The 17,232-nt window shown below is 40.6% G+C and overlaps 1 long non-coding RNA gene across 1 annotated transcript; it reads left to right on the forward strand.

Moving 5' to 3' along the window:
- The first annotated feature begins 14,955 nt into the window (after positions 1–14,955).
- On the forward strand, positions 14,956–16,509 carry LOC134625803 (uncharacterized). The gene is made up of 3 exons (XR_010093759.1): positions 14,956–14,978; positions 15,839–15,934; positions 16,337–16,509. It is a non-coding gene; the product is annotated as an uncharacterized LOC134625803 (long non-coding RNA).
- Positions 16,510–17,232: the final 723 nt, after the last annotated feature.

Raw genomic sequence — 17,232 nt, forward strand, 5'->3', positions numbered from 1 at the left:
GATGGGCTGCTCCAGCCGGGAGCAGCGGCGGCGGCGCGAGGAGACAGAGGTCCCCGTGCCAGGGGAACCTGCTTGATTGGAGGTGGGGAGCGAGGCATGCGCCATGCTTGAGATCGGCGTGCTCGCCAGACCGGCCTCATCGCCACCAGAGGCCGGTGCACGCCGGACATCTGCCCAGCCACCTGTGAGCCGGGGCTCATGACACGACTGTGCCGGTGTTGTGCCAAAAAGTGATTGCTTGTATTTAAACTGCTATAAATAACTTGTTGGTGTATAATATGTGAAACATATGTCACATGTATCCCTCATGAATGATATCACGTCATCTTGCACAACAAACAACATTCCTGTAACAAGGTAGAAGCCGCAATCAGTTTTTGGCAGTGACTTTTATGTATCCTTTATGTATGCAGTTAAAAAAAATTGTTGACTTTAAAAATGTCTCTTTTAAGAGTAATCTGGCCAAGAAGACTGCAGAAATTGCAACAAATGCGAAAATAGTTCTGTAAATATATTTTAAGTGGACAAAAGGGAGCTGATTGATTATAATGTAAGTGCAATAACACAGTCACAAAGATACTTGAGAAACAGGTAATTTTTAAATTTTATATATAACCCCTTTGTAATACCTGTTCACCAAAGTCTATTTAGCAACATATGTAACGATAAAAAAAACACACGCAAACATTGGAAATCAGTTTTTGGCAGGCAATCACTTTTTGGCACAACACCCGGCCACACCGCGTCCACCTGCCACGCGGCCGACCTCCGAACCAGCTTCACGGGCGGCCAACGGAACTCACACCTCCCCGTCGTTTGGCCGGGGCCCGGGGGCGCCGACGGTCCGGGCTGATTCCCTCTCCCTCTCTCACTCGGATGGCTCCCCGGCCTCAATCGGGCGATGGGGGTATGTGGTGGGGCGTGGTCTGCGGCGCAGTGCAGGGAGGGCAGACGCACCTGCACGGCATCCTTAATCAAGCCCACCATGTTAAAACACGGGGACTGAGAGTTTGGTGTGTTGTGGTGTGATGCAAGTCAATAAAATGGCTCAAAACTATGATCCCTGGACCCGCCGTGTCTCATGCACACCACAAGGCCCAAGATGGGGCGCCCATGACTAAAGGTTGAGAGTCCCTGAGGACCAGAGGTAATGGCCAGCCAGTGGGGGAAGGGGCAGCCGCGTCCAGTGGGGAGTGGTACAGAGTGGGAACCCCCAAACCAGGTCCCACAGGGGCCAAGTCTCATCAACCCCCTGCCGGTATGCCTGATGGGCATACCGGGAATTTTCCCGGTGGGCCAATGGTGATTTTTCGTTTTTATGGGCCGATTATTATTATTATTTTTTTTTAGTAACGGTATAAACAATGGAAGGTGGTGGATTGTCCAGATGCTGGCCGGTGTGTAAAAATAACTCAGTTGTTTGGTGGTTGCTGTGGCGGAGCTTCCACTGAGGCCAGCGGGTGGATGAGGGAAGGGGAGGCAGGAGGAGAGACCCGAGGCGGCTGCCAGTCCGAGTGTCAGGTGAACTGAACTTCAGTTAAGAAGTTATGACCTGCAGTCTATCTGGGTCAGATATAAACCAAGTTTAGGTGTAGTTTATTTTTGTTGTGCTGACTTTTTACAGTCAGTTACAATAACTCGTACTGCGTACTAGCTAGCATGACGGAGTTTCTATACAGCTGGGTGGGTGCTATGATGTTACTGATAGTGAACTTTATTTTATTCATAAGGTTAGTTAGTAGAGTTGCCAACCGTACAGTAAAAAACGGAATCGTCTCGCATTCAGAGAAAATATTACGCGTTTCGTATTGAGCTGAAAAGGAACACAGTTTGTCCCGTACTTCAGCTAGAATGGTAAAAGACACAAAGCTGGAGTTATTCTGTGTCTTTACGCTGTCAGCTGTTTCTTCTTCTCTCATTCTCTCCCCTCCCTCTCCTGTTGCTACTTCAATCATGAAACTGATCAATGATGAGCTGATCGGCTTTCCTCTCTTGTTTGTTTATCGCCCACTTTGCGCCAGAAAGAGGAAACCAGCGGATGTCGCGCTAAACAACAGCAGCATGTTTAAGCTTGGTCAGCTGTTGTTAAATTTATTTAATATTAATTTCTAGTATCAGCTGATGTTTGCTGGAGCCACAGCTGTAAAAGCTGCTGGTCATGATATCGGTTTGGATATGTGGTGAGAGGGAAACATGAAGATGAAACCAGGAGATGTCCTTACTGAATCATAAGAGCTGAACAGGTGATGTAGAAACAGGTTTACTTTTAAGGTGGCATGAATGAGTTGAAGGGAAGTTCTGAACTGTTTCTGAGAGACAAATAACACCAGGATCCTTTTCTACGTAGCTGACAGCTGGTAACTGTGCAGGAGTGGGTCTAGCAAAGTTTTGCCAGGGGGCCAGGTAGGGCATTAACAGGGAAAGGGGGGCACAAAGAAATACTTTTCTTTCTTATTCTCATTTAAAATGTCTAGCTTTTAATAAATAATTATCTGAATCTTACAACCAAAGTTTTTATCTGATGTAACATGTATAGAAATCATACATATACCAACAAGACTGTACATCACTGTCACAACAGTGTTTGTTTTCATTCAAAGGCTCTATGGCTTTAATACCTGGTGGGCCGGTCTCTAGTCAAAATGCCCGGGCCGATTTTTTTTTTGTCCCAGTCCAGCCCTGCCCAGACCCAAGCCCAGTCATGCGCACACACACACAATGACACCCCCCTCCGAGGTGCCATCAAGTAGACGCCTCTCCGAACCAGCAGAGAACTAGCGATGCAGCCAAAAAATAAAAACCTAGTCAGTCACTTCAGGCATTTAGTCATAAAGTAGATACATGAAGACATATAAACAGAACCACATTAGTGTTCAAACGAGCATAGATGAGAGAACGTTTACTCAAGTAAATTTACGGCAACACCAGGTAAGATTTTCATAAATAAATTATGTTTCAAATTGTATCAGAACAGAAGAGTTATACGGAACATCTTTTGAGCAAGCAGTAAGGGATTCATTATGATTTGTTCTGAATAAGAAAATGTATTGTCGCCTCAAGATGCTTTATATTGTAAGGTAGACCCTACAATAATACATACAGAAAAAATCCAACAGTCATATGACCCCCTATGAGCAAGCACTTTGGTGACAGTGGGAAGGAAAAATTCCCTTTTAATAGGAAGAAACCGCCGGCAGAACCAGGCTCAGGGAGGGGCGGGGCCATCTGCCACAGGTCTCATTTTGTTTATTAATTTGAATACCCTGTCATTTTATGACTTAGTTGAATATAAAATGGAACAGATAATGTATAAAGCACAAAATATCTTGCTTTGCTCAGAAGCAGTTTGAAGTCAAATTGAGTCAATATGACTTGAGGGGAACATATTTTGAATTAAAAACTAAGATAAGAACAAACATAAAGCAGAGATGTGTTTCTGTTAGAGGTGTTAACTTTTGGAATAATTATTACAGTGACTTAAAAAGGTGTCATTCATTGTCCTCGTTTAAGAACATGTTTAAAACTAGAGTATTGGAACAATATATACAAACCGGATTCCAAAAAAGTTGGGACATTAAACAAATTGTGAATAAAAACTGAATGCAATGATGTGGAGATGGCAAATGTCAACATTTTATTCAGAGTAGAACATAAATCACGGAACAAAAGTTGAAACTGAGAAAATTTATCATCTGAAGGGAAAAATATGGTGATTCAAAATGTCATGGTGTCAACAAATCCCAAAAAAGTTGGGACAAGGCCATTTTCACCACTGTGTGGCATCTCCCCTTCTTCTTACAACACTCAACAGACGTCTGGGGACCGAGGAGACCAGTTTCTCAAGTTTAGCAATAGGAATGCTCTCCCATTCGTGTCTAATACAGGCCTCTAACTGTTCAATCGTCTTGGGTCTTCTTTGTCGCACCTTCCTCTTTACGATGTGCCAAATGTTCTCTATAGGTGAAAGATCTGGACTGCAGACTGGCCATTTCAGTACCCGGATCCTTCTCCTACGCAGCCATGATGTTGTGATTGATGCAGAATGTGGTCTGGCATTATCTTGTTGAAAAATGCTGCTGGGTCTTCCCTGAAAGAGATGATGTCTGGATGGGAGCATATGTTGTTCTAGAACCTGAATATATTTTGCTGCATTGATGGTGCCTTTCCAGACATGCAAGCTGCCCATGCCACACGCACTCATGCAACCCCATACCATCAGAGATGCAGGCTTCTGAACTGAGCGTTGATAACAACTTGGGTTGTCCTTGTCCTCTTTGGTCCAGATGACATGGCGTCCCACATTTCCAAAAAGAACTTCGAATCGTGACTCGTCTGACCACAGAACAGTCTTCCATTTTGCCACACTCCATTTTACATGATCCCTGGCCCAGTGAAAACGCCTGAGCTTGTGGATCTTGCTTAGAAATGGCTTCTTCTTTGCACTGTAGAGTTTCAGCTGGCAATGGCGGATGGCACGGTGGATTGTGTTCACTGACAATGGTTTCTGGAAGTATTCCTGAGCCCATTCTGTGATTTCCTTTACAGTAGCATTCCTGTTTGTGGTGCAGTGTCATTTAAGGGCCCAGAGATCACGGGCGTCCAGTATGGGTTTACGCCCTTGACCCTTACGCACAGAGATTGTTCCAGATTCTCTGAATCTTCGGATGATGTTATGCACAGTTGATGATGATAACTGCAAAGTCTTTGCAATTTTTCGCTGGGTAACACCTTTCTGATATTGCTCCACTATCTTTCTGCGCAACATTGTGGGAATTGGTGATCCTCTACCCATCTTGGCTTCTGAGAGACACTGCCACTCTGAGAAGCTCTTTTTATACCCAATCATGTTGCCAGTTAACCTAATTAGTGTTAATTGGTTTTCCAGCTCTTCGTTATGCTCAAATTTACTTTTTCCAGCCTCTTATTGCTACTTGTCCCAACTTTTTTGGGATTTGTTGACACCGTGAAATTTTGAATCAACATATTTTTCCTTTAAAATGATACATTTTCTCGGATTAAACTTTTGATCTGTCATCTACGTTCTATTCTGAATGGAATATTGACATTTGCCATCTCCACATCATTGCATTCAGTTTTTATTCACAATTTGTTTAGTGTCCCAACTTTTTTGGAATCCGGTTTGTAAATCAAGAATGAAAAAGAGCAATAATGACAATACTGAAAGTCTTGGTTGTTTTGCTTGGATTATTTTTCTGAACTTTAATTTAATGTATTTACTTATCTAAGATAGAAATTTTTTGTTTTTTTATTGTTTATTTAGTTTTGCCTTATGTAAATGACCTGCTTGCTGAATGATCTTTTGTTAAAAGGATTGGCATAATAAGCATGTGCCTCATGTGCAATTTCTTTATTCATTGAGAGATTTGAATGCTAATCAAAAAAACTAAAAACAAAAAGAGTGAGGGGAGAGGAGAGAGGGCAGCGGGAGATTGACAGATGGAGTGGTGCTGCACCTACAGTGATGCGGACGCTGTACCAGTCCGTCATGGTAAAGAGAGAGCTGAGCACAAAAGCGAAACTCTTGATTTACTGGTTGATCTACGTCCCCATCCTCACCTATAGACACAAGCTTTGGGTACTGACTGAAAGAATGAGAACGCGGATACAAGTGGCAGGAATGAGCTTTCTCCAAAGGGTGGCTGGCCTTTCCCTTAGAGATAGGGTGAGGCGTTTAGGAGGGGAAGATGGATGGATGGATTTCTCCTTTTCTTCTTTGGCTCTTTATTGAATCCAGAATCAAATTTAAAATCAAATCCTTTTCCTAACATACAAGGTCTTAAATAATCAAGCCCCATCTTATCTTGGTAATACTACTTAGCACCATATCACCCTAATAGATACTTGTGATCCCTATGGTATTTAAACATATAACTGGAAGCAGAGCTGCAAATTATATGCAAATTCAGGACGCAGAGGAACTTGAGGATGTTATACATTAAACCAAGTCTAAATTTAACATTATTGACTATGTAAAACACATCAGCAAATTTGTGGTTAGAGTAACACTGTACTATTCATTGGATTGTAATTATTTGCATACCATAGTCAAACAATGGTTTTGGTGTCAGAGAAGGAGGAAGCCAAGTGAATGAAGACATGAAATCATGTAGAACTGAGGAAGGCTGAAACACAATCGGCTAACTGTAGCAGTGATCTCAATGTTGCACTCGTAGTATGGCACTATAGTTGGCAATGCCATTTAAAAAGTGGGGGTTAGCTCAGCTGACGGCAGGACAGGAACACTTTCCAGGATTTATGCATTCAAAACTCACTTATCACAAATCCAAAAGAACGAATCATGAATCCATAAAACACAAAGCCACAGGTCAACAACGCAGGGAGTATGTTAAAAACTGTAAACACTGCCACTGATGTCACTTGTTGATAAGTGGGATGATCAATGGTGTCAAAAGCTGAAGATAAATCTAGTAGGACTATATTTATCCAAAATGCATAAGAATATCATTAGTGAGTTTTATTAATGCTGTTTCAGTGCTGTGGTTTCATTGGAAACCAGCTTGGAATTTGTCCAAGATATTATTTACCACTTGATTATTGTTATTGATTATTAATCAAACCAGGCTGAGTGTGGTTAGCAATTCCTTCATGTGAAGGTAGTGAACCTGGGAATTTGTGTCTCCATGGTAATGGATGGGATATGATCACTGATTCAGGGGTTTGGGTTGACAGCTGGGGGTAATCAGGCTTTTAAAAGTTCTACTCCATTGAGAATTCATGAGCATAAACTATTAAACCAATTAACCAAGATGTCCAAAAAAGTAGGTGTGGCGATGTGGACGTGAGAAAGGAGAGCTGAAAACCTGGCTGTCAGGTGCTCATTAAAAATGTCAGACTAAATGGTTTTCTTCTGGGAAGAAAATACTGGCTGTATCAAAAATTACACACTTGTGGTCAGAACAAACTCCTTTCATATGAATCAGACATTTGCAGGGAGTTTATAGACTGGCCAAGATTAAAAACCAGATCCTGAATATGTCCACCTTTATTTCCAGGGTCATTAACATGATGCACTTATTTAAATGACATGGCAGTACAGTTAGAAGGATCGCCAGTATGTAAAGAACACTACCAAAATTATGTTGAATTTAACAGCAATATCTGAGAGCAGATTGAATTTATTGCATGATTTAAGTAGAGTCATCATGCGCTAGAATTTTAGATTCAATATCAATACCCAGGAAAATACCATCAATACTACAGCGAAGATCTCATCCTCCAACAGCTGAATGTGAGACTGGGAAGCTTGACAGATAGGTGGTATAACAGGTAAATGGTTAATTAGCAGTCAATGTAAGAAAACAGCTGTATGGAGTGTGAACTGAAAGATTTCTGGAGCATCGTTCCATACATGCATGTCTTGCAAGATTAAGGCTATTTTAGTGAGCCTCATTTACTAACAGTGCATACACATAAATCTGTAATTTATCAATATTTTACTACTTTAGGAATACATTTATAATTCCTTCTTATGAACAAATGACAAAAATGACTTTGACCATCACTTGCAGTATAATTCCTTGGAAACTTTGGCAGTGGGTTTCTCACCTGAGGCTGACAGCTCCTTGTCCTCCACCTGTTTTCTTCTTGTTTCTTGTAATCTGATTTTTTTTTTCACATCAGACTTTTTGATTCCAGACTTTTAAAATGTTCGTCACTCCGTGGAAACTCTTTGGAAAGTTGAGCCTCAACAGTCAGACTTCCTCCTTATTTCCTGTGGTGGAGCTGCAGGCTTTGCTCTTATAAGTCTGTCCCCAGTTTCTGTGCTTCAGCTGGAGATATTATATAATGTTTATTTATATAGCGAAATGGGGGCGGGTCAGCATGCAGATAGTATGCAAGTTATACACCATGCAATGGGAGACTGCCTTGTGCAGGGTGGTGAGGACAAAGTATGCTGGCATGTTTCAGAAATCCAATGGTAATTTTTCATGCAAACTTTTTTTTTTTTTTCACGCAAAGCACAGACGAGTTTAGAGCCTTTGGGCGATGTGCGCAATCACCATCAATCTTATTTGCCAACTCGTCTACTGCAGACAGGAGAGAGTGAAAACTGTCCAGTGTTGTTGCTCATGATGTTACAGTCTCTCACACAGAGGCTGGTTTGTCATTAGTCGCCTAAATGACAGTTTCTTTGGTGCAGCAGAAAGGAGATGCTGAGGTCATTTAATGACACAAATCAGTGATGCTTTAACTGAAAAACAGCAAAAGTTCAAACTTGTCTGGGGACGTTGTTGTGACTTATAAAGTCTGCTTATTTTTATTTGTTCTCTAAAATCAGTGTTAGCTAAACAGAGAAACATAGCTCATTTTTGCTTTCTGGGCCACAAGCGTGCTGGCATATCACCAAAATGAGCCGCTTTATTATTTGAGTTTGTTAAAGATTTCTGTTCCTGTTCTGGGCTCCAGATTCACGTGTGAACAAGTCAAAAGGATGTTAGCTGTCTATGGTCAGCAGCAGCAGCCTGTTTGAATATTATAGATCGACTCGGATCAGTTTGTGCCTTTTATTGGTTTGCAGATTCTGTTTCACTGTAACGTTTAACTTTTAGGTGACAGCACAAAGTCTAAGAGAGGAGGACAGAGAGGCAGAGCGCAAAAAGAAGCAGGTGAGTGGTCACAGTCAGGAAAAAGTTCTAAAACTGCAGCTTCTGTTTGGCCCACATTTAATGATGATGATTTCACATACGCAGTGTTATACTGATATCAAAAAACGGATCCTCAACCTGCTCTAATTATAATTATCATGTTGTAATATTGTTTTATTTTGCAGTGGAATGACAGAGTGAGGAGGATGGAGAGAGAGGACAGAGCGTGTGACGGTGAAGTTTGCTGGAAAATTAATAGCTTTTACCCAGTATGTTCACATGCATTTTAATTAAAATATCAGTGTATGTAATAAAGAACATATTCATTGATGTAAATATTAGGATTTAACAGGAGTCATAGCTCTCTAAACATGGCGTAAACAGGATAACTGTAACTACACTGATGTCATTGCAAATGTATTCTCCACTCTAGGATTTGGGATACGTGGTGATGGTCACATTTGAAAGAAGTATATTCCATTAATATTAATTATAAGCCACTGTATACATGACATTATGACTGAAGGCTGAGCCCCTCTGAACCTCGATTCAACCCTGGCACAGGGCAAGGACAAAGATGTTTCCATGCAGTTTGAGTAAATGAGGCCCAGTTTTCTAATCTCAGATTAAAGCACTGATGCCCCCCCACCACGCTCCAAAGTAGGGGTCATGGTTGTAGCGGGGCAGTTTTGCTGGTGTTGTTGCAAAAAGTGATTTCAAACTTTCTGGCACAACAGTGGCAGACAGCCAGGACTGCGTTTGGTTTCAGTGGTAATAAATTCTGCTGTCCCATCTCTCTGCTGCTACCTTGGACCTAAACTAGCAGCAAACAAGGATATCAGAGTCTACCCTGCACTACTTTAACACAGTTCAACTCTGTATGGTTCACACAATAACACTGCAAACTAACCCGCTCAGCTTGCATTTACTGTCCAGTTCAGACTTTTAAGAACATAAATATTCAGCTCAGCGACACATCCTCCAAATCCAACAGGTACGACTCCTCATCTTAGCAAAAAAACACTGGCTCACTCTTAACATCTTATCCAGTCTTCCTTTCAGGAGACAAAAAAAAAAAAAAAAACCCCAGCAGGTGTAGCAGAAAGACAAATCATCTTTATTTGGGTCGACAAGTTCAGACAGTAGAAAAAAAAAAAAAAAGGAATAAAGACAGAGGCATACTACCAAAAACAGTCCAAGTAAGAAAACAGTCCTTTGAATGCATAAGTGAGGTTACCTGTGCATTTCTCTGGTGAAGTTAGATGCATGTAGTGCCAGCAGGAATCTGTGGTCTAAACAACAAAAGCCTCGCCTCACAGAGAAGCTTTTACAGGTTAAATGAGCAAAAATGACATTAACTGAGTACAAGTGTCAATTCTTTCTACTTAGACTTCATCAATACAGGGGAACAAACATCCATGTTAATGTTTTACACTCAAAGCAAGACATGTTATTCAGATTTTTTTAAAAATACCCTGGAGATGATCCCATCATTATTTATTTGCTGGGATCTTCATGCGTTTTGTATTGAACTTTAATTTTCCTCATCTCCAGCTATACAAGACCTGCACTCAGATTCATACATGGGTAAGGTTAGTACATAGCCAAACATGCAGAATATGGAAAAATCAGTTGATGCTGACTTTACAAGAGTGTGTGTTAAAATGGCATCTGATTCAAGAGTACAAATTACCAAGGTTGACCTGGATTACACTCGTTTAATAAGGTTCACTAAATCTCAAAAGAAGAAAAAGTAACAGTAGTAGTTCTGCAAATGAAATGTATCAAACTAGAAAATTGAGGTTTTTCCATAAGTGAGAGCTGAAAATATTGAGGTCCTTTTGTCAGAGCTGGCCCTTTAACATATGTCAGGTTTCTCAAAATGAATTACAGAATAAAACTCTGAATTTGTTAGCAGTGGTCCAAAGAATAAACACACAAACATGGAGCCTAACAGCCACAACACTGAAACCTCTCATGATCATCACAGTTGTGCTGAGAAAACTTGGCTACTAGCCTTCACATGGTTGTTGCGATTCACCTAATCGCTGCAGCAGCACAACATCATAGCTGCACTCACACTGCAGTAATGAGGTGGACAACAGCAGGGAGGTGGTTTCAATGTTGTGACTGGTTGTTAATGTGCTTAATGCATGTAGATGTGTGCGTTTCAACCACATCCTGTCTATAGAGTAAGCCTTATCTGACGTGCTTATTTGAACTATGAGGATAAGGGACACGTGGCTGCTTTTTCTCGTTCATCTAAAGCTGTTTCACTCTGAAGTCAGTCATGATTCAGGTTTTTTTTTTTTTGGAAACCTTTTTCTAGTCTAAAAAAAGAAAACAGTCTCACTAATATATGGATTCACTTCTGACCTCAGTGCTGTGGATACAAACCCTGATGATAAAAGTAAATGGACTTTCAGAGTCAGTGGTGCGGTTTGTGCTGAGCAGTTGTTTCACAGCCCTGTGTTATCCTATTCTATGTGTGTCTGCTTACTTTAAAGTTTAAAAAAATAACATCAAGTGACATGATTAGAAAAGAGGAAATGCTCTCACAGTGCCTGGAGCACAAACTCAAAGAGGGCCAGGTGTTGTACTCTTTGGTGACATTTCATTTAAGTCAGATTATCAGACCAGGCATGCTGAGGAAAGTTACAGGAAGCATACAGAGCTTTAAAGGAAATCCTACTTTCCCTGCGTTTGGTGCAGCTACATGAAGCTGGATGATGAAAACCTACGTCACTCTCGCACTATTTTTTTGTATTGACTTTACTTTTACACCTCTCAACCAATCAGTATTTGTCAGCTGTTACAGAGCCACTTCTTCTGCATCACTACAACACTGCTGCTCCATCCAGAGAGGGAGAGCTGCAGCACCAGGAGGACATCTACACCCAGCACTACTACATATCGAACTGCTGGCTGCTCTGACTGGGGGTCAGTAGTAGTGGTGGTGGTGGTGGAGAGGTTGCTTCTTCTGAGGGAGGAGCTGGTGCTGCGGCCTCATTAGGATTAGCTGTACTGAGGTTGGCTTCTTGGCCTACAGGTGGGTCTGGGAATGCTCCTGATGATGATGCTGCTGCTGCAGGTGGGATGTCTGAGGGTGGAGGAGGCATGCTGTTGCTGCTGCCCCCATCATCACTGGGGGCACTGCTGTTGGGAGTACTGCTCTCCCTGGGGAGCTCAGGGGGAGGTGTTGCTTTATCAGAGGAAGAAGATGAAGTATCAGATGGTGGTGGTGGAGCCACCTGGGGGTCTGAAAGCGGCTCTGCAGGTGCGGCCTCATCTAAAGAAAGGAATGGATGCAGATTTGGTATAAACACATGTGATTTAAAAATAAGCCGTCTTTAAGGACACATGTCATTGACATTTAAAACACGATTAATGAAGAATAGAATTAACTGTTAAACCACTCTTAAATGTGCAATATTTGTATAAATGATGTTTAATGCTGTGTCCACTAAACTCTGCTCAGTTTTGATGGTTTTAGCAACATCTCAAGTAAAACTAAAGTAATAGTAGCTGTACCTGACGTTTACAGCAGTTTCAGTCCAATCCAGTTTTATCAAATCGAAAACAACAGTCACCTCAAAGCGCTGTACAAGCACTAAAGCACTTTGAGAGGTCAGTAGAAGTATTGTTTCAACAACATCTAAGTACTAAACAGTTTTCATAAATGTTAACCTATCATGCAGCACATTAGCTAGCTGTTTAACTATTAGTAATAAGCTGACAGCCATGTTAGCCATTAGCAACATTTACAATTTGGAGTAATTAAAAAAAGCTTTTTCATTCATTCTGTTGGTCCCACGATGAAATCAATACAAATAATGAAGGAATTAACTTTATAGTATACATCAAAGGTGGGGAGTCATAACTGGGTAACGTCCCAGTAAATCTGAATTAAATGTTCACTGCTACTTGTGAGGTCTGCAAAATTAATAAAACAGTTAAAGAAAAAATTAACTCCACTGACCAAACCTATCTATATACAGTGAAACTGCTTTGAACGACTCCTCCATCAACCCAGTGGCTATCAGGTGGATTACGATTGTACTTAAATCCAAACAAGTTTTAAGATTTAAAGCATTTTATCCAACATGCCTCATTCACACAAGCACTTTCCTTCTATATTTAAATACTTTCTAACATTCCCACATATTCAACTTTTCGATGGATGCATCTTGGAGATTGTATTTTCCCAAGGATGTTTGGCTTGCAGAATCAAGCACCCAAGGATAGACTCACCAACTTTCCCATTAGTTAATGACCTGCTCTACCTCCTGAGCTACAGCCAACCTTCCCAGTGCATGTTGTCTGAGGAGTTTTTTTCTAGATATTTAATCAGTGACCTGAAAATGAGGAATTTAACGTTTCACTTTTTGTCCCAAAGTTATTCAAGCCTGTTGCAAACTTGCTGTTTTTTTGTTTTTTTTTTCCCCCTCTGGTTTTAGATGAGTTGGTAATTTCACATTACATGATTATGTATTACCAATGAAAAATGTATCAGTGAGATGATGACATACAGAATTGTAATATTATGCACTTGTGGCTGGGACATGGATTAGAGGAGTTATTCGGAAGTTTGGCTCTTTCTCACCCTGAACTCCTCCAGCAGTCTGTATGTTTTGCCTCCGCATAGACACAGACTCTGGCCATAGCCTCGCACACCGGGCAGCACGCTTTATACCTGATCCGCGTGCACCGGGGGTGGATGCGAGGACACTTGGGTCGGACGCATACTGGGCCGTCGATGGTGCATGTGCACGGACACGACGAAGAATAGAAGCTGAGCAGTTGTTTCACAGCCCTGTGTTATCCTATTCTAAGTGTGTATCTGCTTACTTTAAAGTTTAAAAAAATAAACTTTAAAGTACTACCGTAAGTGTAAAGTAGTAAACCGCATCGGAGCGGTTTACTACTCGGGTAGTAAACCGCTCCGATGCTGTACACGAAGCCGTGGTCGTCGATGCACCACTTCCCCCTGTAGTCGCCGAACTCGTAGTCCAAGTCGGTTTTGGAGTATTCCGCAGCAACCGCCACGCGCGCCGGACCGTGCGGCAGCGGAAGGAGTAGCAGGATCAGCACGAACAGGACGGAGAGGTAGCGGTTTGCCATGGCGAACAGGTTACCTGACACTAAACCGTGTGTGCGATTACTGACGGGCTTCTCTAACTGAACTTCTCCTCCTACTATCAGGAGCGACTGTGACGCCCATACATGCGCGTCAGCCTGGAGCGTCACTGAAATTACCCGAGGACAGCAGGCGGCTCCCCGAGCCTTTAATTTCTGCCAAATCCGGAGGTAACGTTAGGATATTAAAGCGCAGGGAAGGGCAAATATTTGATCATAGCTTAGTTTTATAATTACACATTTTTAGGGTCAAAATGTGATAAGAAAACAGGGAAAAAGGGAGGAAAGAGCAAAGCTGAACAAAAGTTATAGATGTGTGCAAGGTGTTATCTGGGGAAAAGTCAAGGGGGCGCGGTTGTTTTAATATTTTATGTTGTTTTTATTCATGTTTGAAGAATAATGAATGATTTTCAACTAAACAAAGTTGGAACCTAAACATATTACCACTACATTTACATAAAAATGTTATTCTCTTTTTCTTTAAATTCATTATTTATACAACAGCCATAGTTTCATGTTTGCTCATTTGCTCTTGTCACCAAATAAGATTAAATGTCATTTTAACTTCCTAGGATTGCTTTTTACATTGCTCCAGAGATTCCAACTTTTACATGTCAGACAAATAAATGAATAAATAAATACTACTGGAATTTCTGAAAAGAAATCCTTCATTTTGTAACAGACAGCGGATGAAAATCATGAACAGAAACAGCTTTTGTATATGATAACAAAATCGTATTCCATCGCATTAACATCATTATTATTGTACGGCATTGAATGTAAATCTTTTATTTCAGTCCTTTGTTTATTTTTTCGGAATGAAATATTGCATAAAATGTGTAGATGTGAAACTGTTTTTAAGCTAAGTAATGTCATGGATTGTGCTGCTTTCATTACCTTTAGATGTAATGTCTGTTTAACATGTTACATTTAACCCAAAACTATGTGAAAAAGTACTCTTTGTGCCTGTCCCTAACCAAGCATAATCGGGATTACTCAAATCAAACGTTTAGTTGTTTATTTGTTTTTTTGCTAAACTTAGTTTTTGTAACTTGACTTAGCAAAATAGTTTCCATGCTTTAATAAAAACACAACAGCCAGCGATGTGTGGTGTCTGTGTTGCACTCAGCAGTGACGTAAGGTTGTCCGAGAGTGCTACCTGGTGGGGGAACCCATCAGGCACGTGCAGAAACACAGACTGATGCGACAAAACCAGTAGGTAGGTGTACAGCGTACACTGTAGTATATAGCACACAGGAGTATTAGCTTATTATGTACACGTTGGTAAGTTGTCTTGTGACAACTGACGAACTGAAACAAATGAGCGTGCTGTGTGTGTAACAGCGCGACAAACATTACCTGTCCTTTTATTAACTGCACAAGTAGTGCTGGTCATAGCTGCTGGCTAACTGGGTAAGGCTGTCATGGGTCTGTAGCTCAGTCCACCGTTTTAGGGAACATATTTAGTTTTAAAGTAAGTTACAGGGCTTTTCCCACAGCCATTGCAACAGCGCTGGATATTGGACTTTCCAATTGGAGCTTCCTCTTCATCACCATTAGCCTGTATACCATGACCAAGTCCTCAGCAGTGCTTTTTATCCTGTTTTCACTAAAAACGATCTAATATGCATGTCCACATAATTATGGATTATTATAATTATAATATTTAAAAAACACGCTGTATTTTAAAGAACATACATTAAGAAACAGATTATATTAGATTTATATTTTAAATAAGAGAAAATGCTGATTTTAGAGCAGCAAAATTATTGTATCTCTACAGTTTAAAAATGTAATAAGCTTTCTGCCTGCACAGAGTGGATAGTGAAACAAATTGAATCATCATAAATACATTATTTCATATTTATTACTTTTTTCCCTCATTGCTTTATTATTGTAGCTCTAGTAATAAATAATAAGGAAAGGATTCTGGATCAGCACCATGATGGAAACTTGTGCCCACAGTATATACAGTATTCTGAAGAAGGTCTAAAATGTCACTGTGTGTGCATGCATGTGTGTGTTTTATGTATATGGGTTTTTTAAATTATTACTCATGATATAACATTGTCCAGACATGGCTGGTAAGGACATGAGGAGGAAACAGTAGGAGCTGTGTGAGGCTACTAAAGGCAGTGGATCCCTCAGCAGCTGGATTACAAAGAGCACAGGTAACATTAACACATGTACCAGTTGTTGGAGAGGTATTCCAGTATAAAAATAATAATAAGCACAACTGAAATGTTTTGCTTCTATAACATTTTTCTGTCATCATTTTATTATAGATTAAGTGTAAGAGTTGTTAAGTGTGGATAATTAAATAATAGTTTATTGCAATAGCAAGTTGTGCCTTGTTCTCAGATGGACAGCAAGTGGAGAGTGATAGATGAGATGAAGAAATAGAAGGAGGAAGAGAGGCAAAGAGTGAATCACAGGCAGAGCCTTGTTTATTTCTCAGTTTTTTGTTGCCTTGTGGTTCCAAGCACTGTCACCAATCTTTGCATTTTGTTATTATCTCATGACACTTCTTTAGTCAGCCAGCATCTCTCCTATGGACTTTTTAATGTCTACAGTCTCAGATCAACACAGCCCTGCCCTCCAGCACTATCAGCAGCAGGAGCAGCAGCAACCCCTCAACAGCAACATTGTACCCATCAGGTAAAACATAGGCTACGTTTGCTTTGCCTCACAACAGTGATATAGTATGATGCGATCCCATATTAGATTCTTGATGAATGTGTGTTGTTGTTATTCAGCCTGGTTCAATGTGCCCCTTTTTAGCTTTGAGCGCCCGCCCTTATAAACGTCTCTGCACGGCCCTGGAACCCATTAAGTGATTCTTAGGACAATCTGTCATCTCCCATGATCCACTCCACAGAAGATTTTCCACTGGATCATTTGATGGTCTAAAGATGCAAAGTCTGGGAATGGTTGTATAGCAAGGACATTTCCAAACAAACTGAAGTCAGTTATTCTACAGTGAGAAAGGTTATTCACAAGTGGGAAAAAAAAGTTGCCATTCTTCACAGGAGTGGACATTCCTCCAAAATCACTTCACAGTCCAACTGTGCAATGCTCAGATAAAATGAAGAAGAAGAGAAGAAGAAGAACTTTTATTGTGATTGTAGTTATACAACGCAATTTGTTTGGTAGCTCACAGAGGCCAGCAGCACTAAAACAAGAAGCAGCATAGTAATAAATAACCGTAGTAAAAGTATAAGATATAAAGTAAAAGGAAGGCGCTTATCACAGTAAATAACAAAGAAAATATAATAGTATTTACAATATGAGTTTGAGCGCAAACAGTATAAGATAATATAACAGTATTTACAATGTGGTAGTTGAGTGCAAACATGAATGTCCCATAAAGTGTCTAAGATAACAAGTGTAACAGTATTTACAGTGTGGTAATTTAGTGCAAACATTAAACATTAATGCCCAATAAATGACTTTGTACATTAGCAGCAGA

Source organism: Pelmatolapia mariae, linkage group LG4, assembly GCF_036321145.2.
Source record: "Pelmatolapia mariae isolate MD_Pm_ZW linkage group LG4, Pm_UMD_F_2, whole genome shotgun sequence".
Taxonomy (NCBI): Eukaryota; Metazoa; Chordata; class Actinopteri; order Cichliformes; family Cichlidae; genus Pelmatolapia; species Pelmatolapia mariae.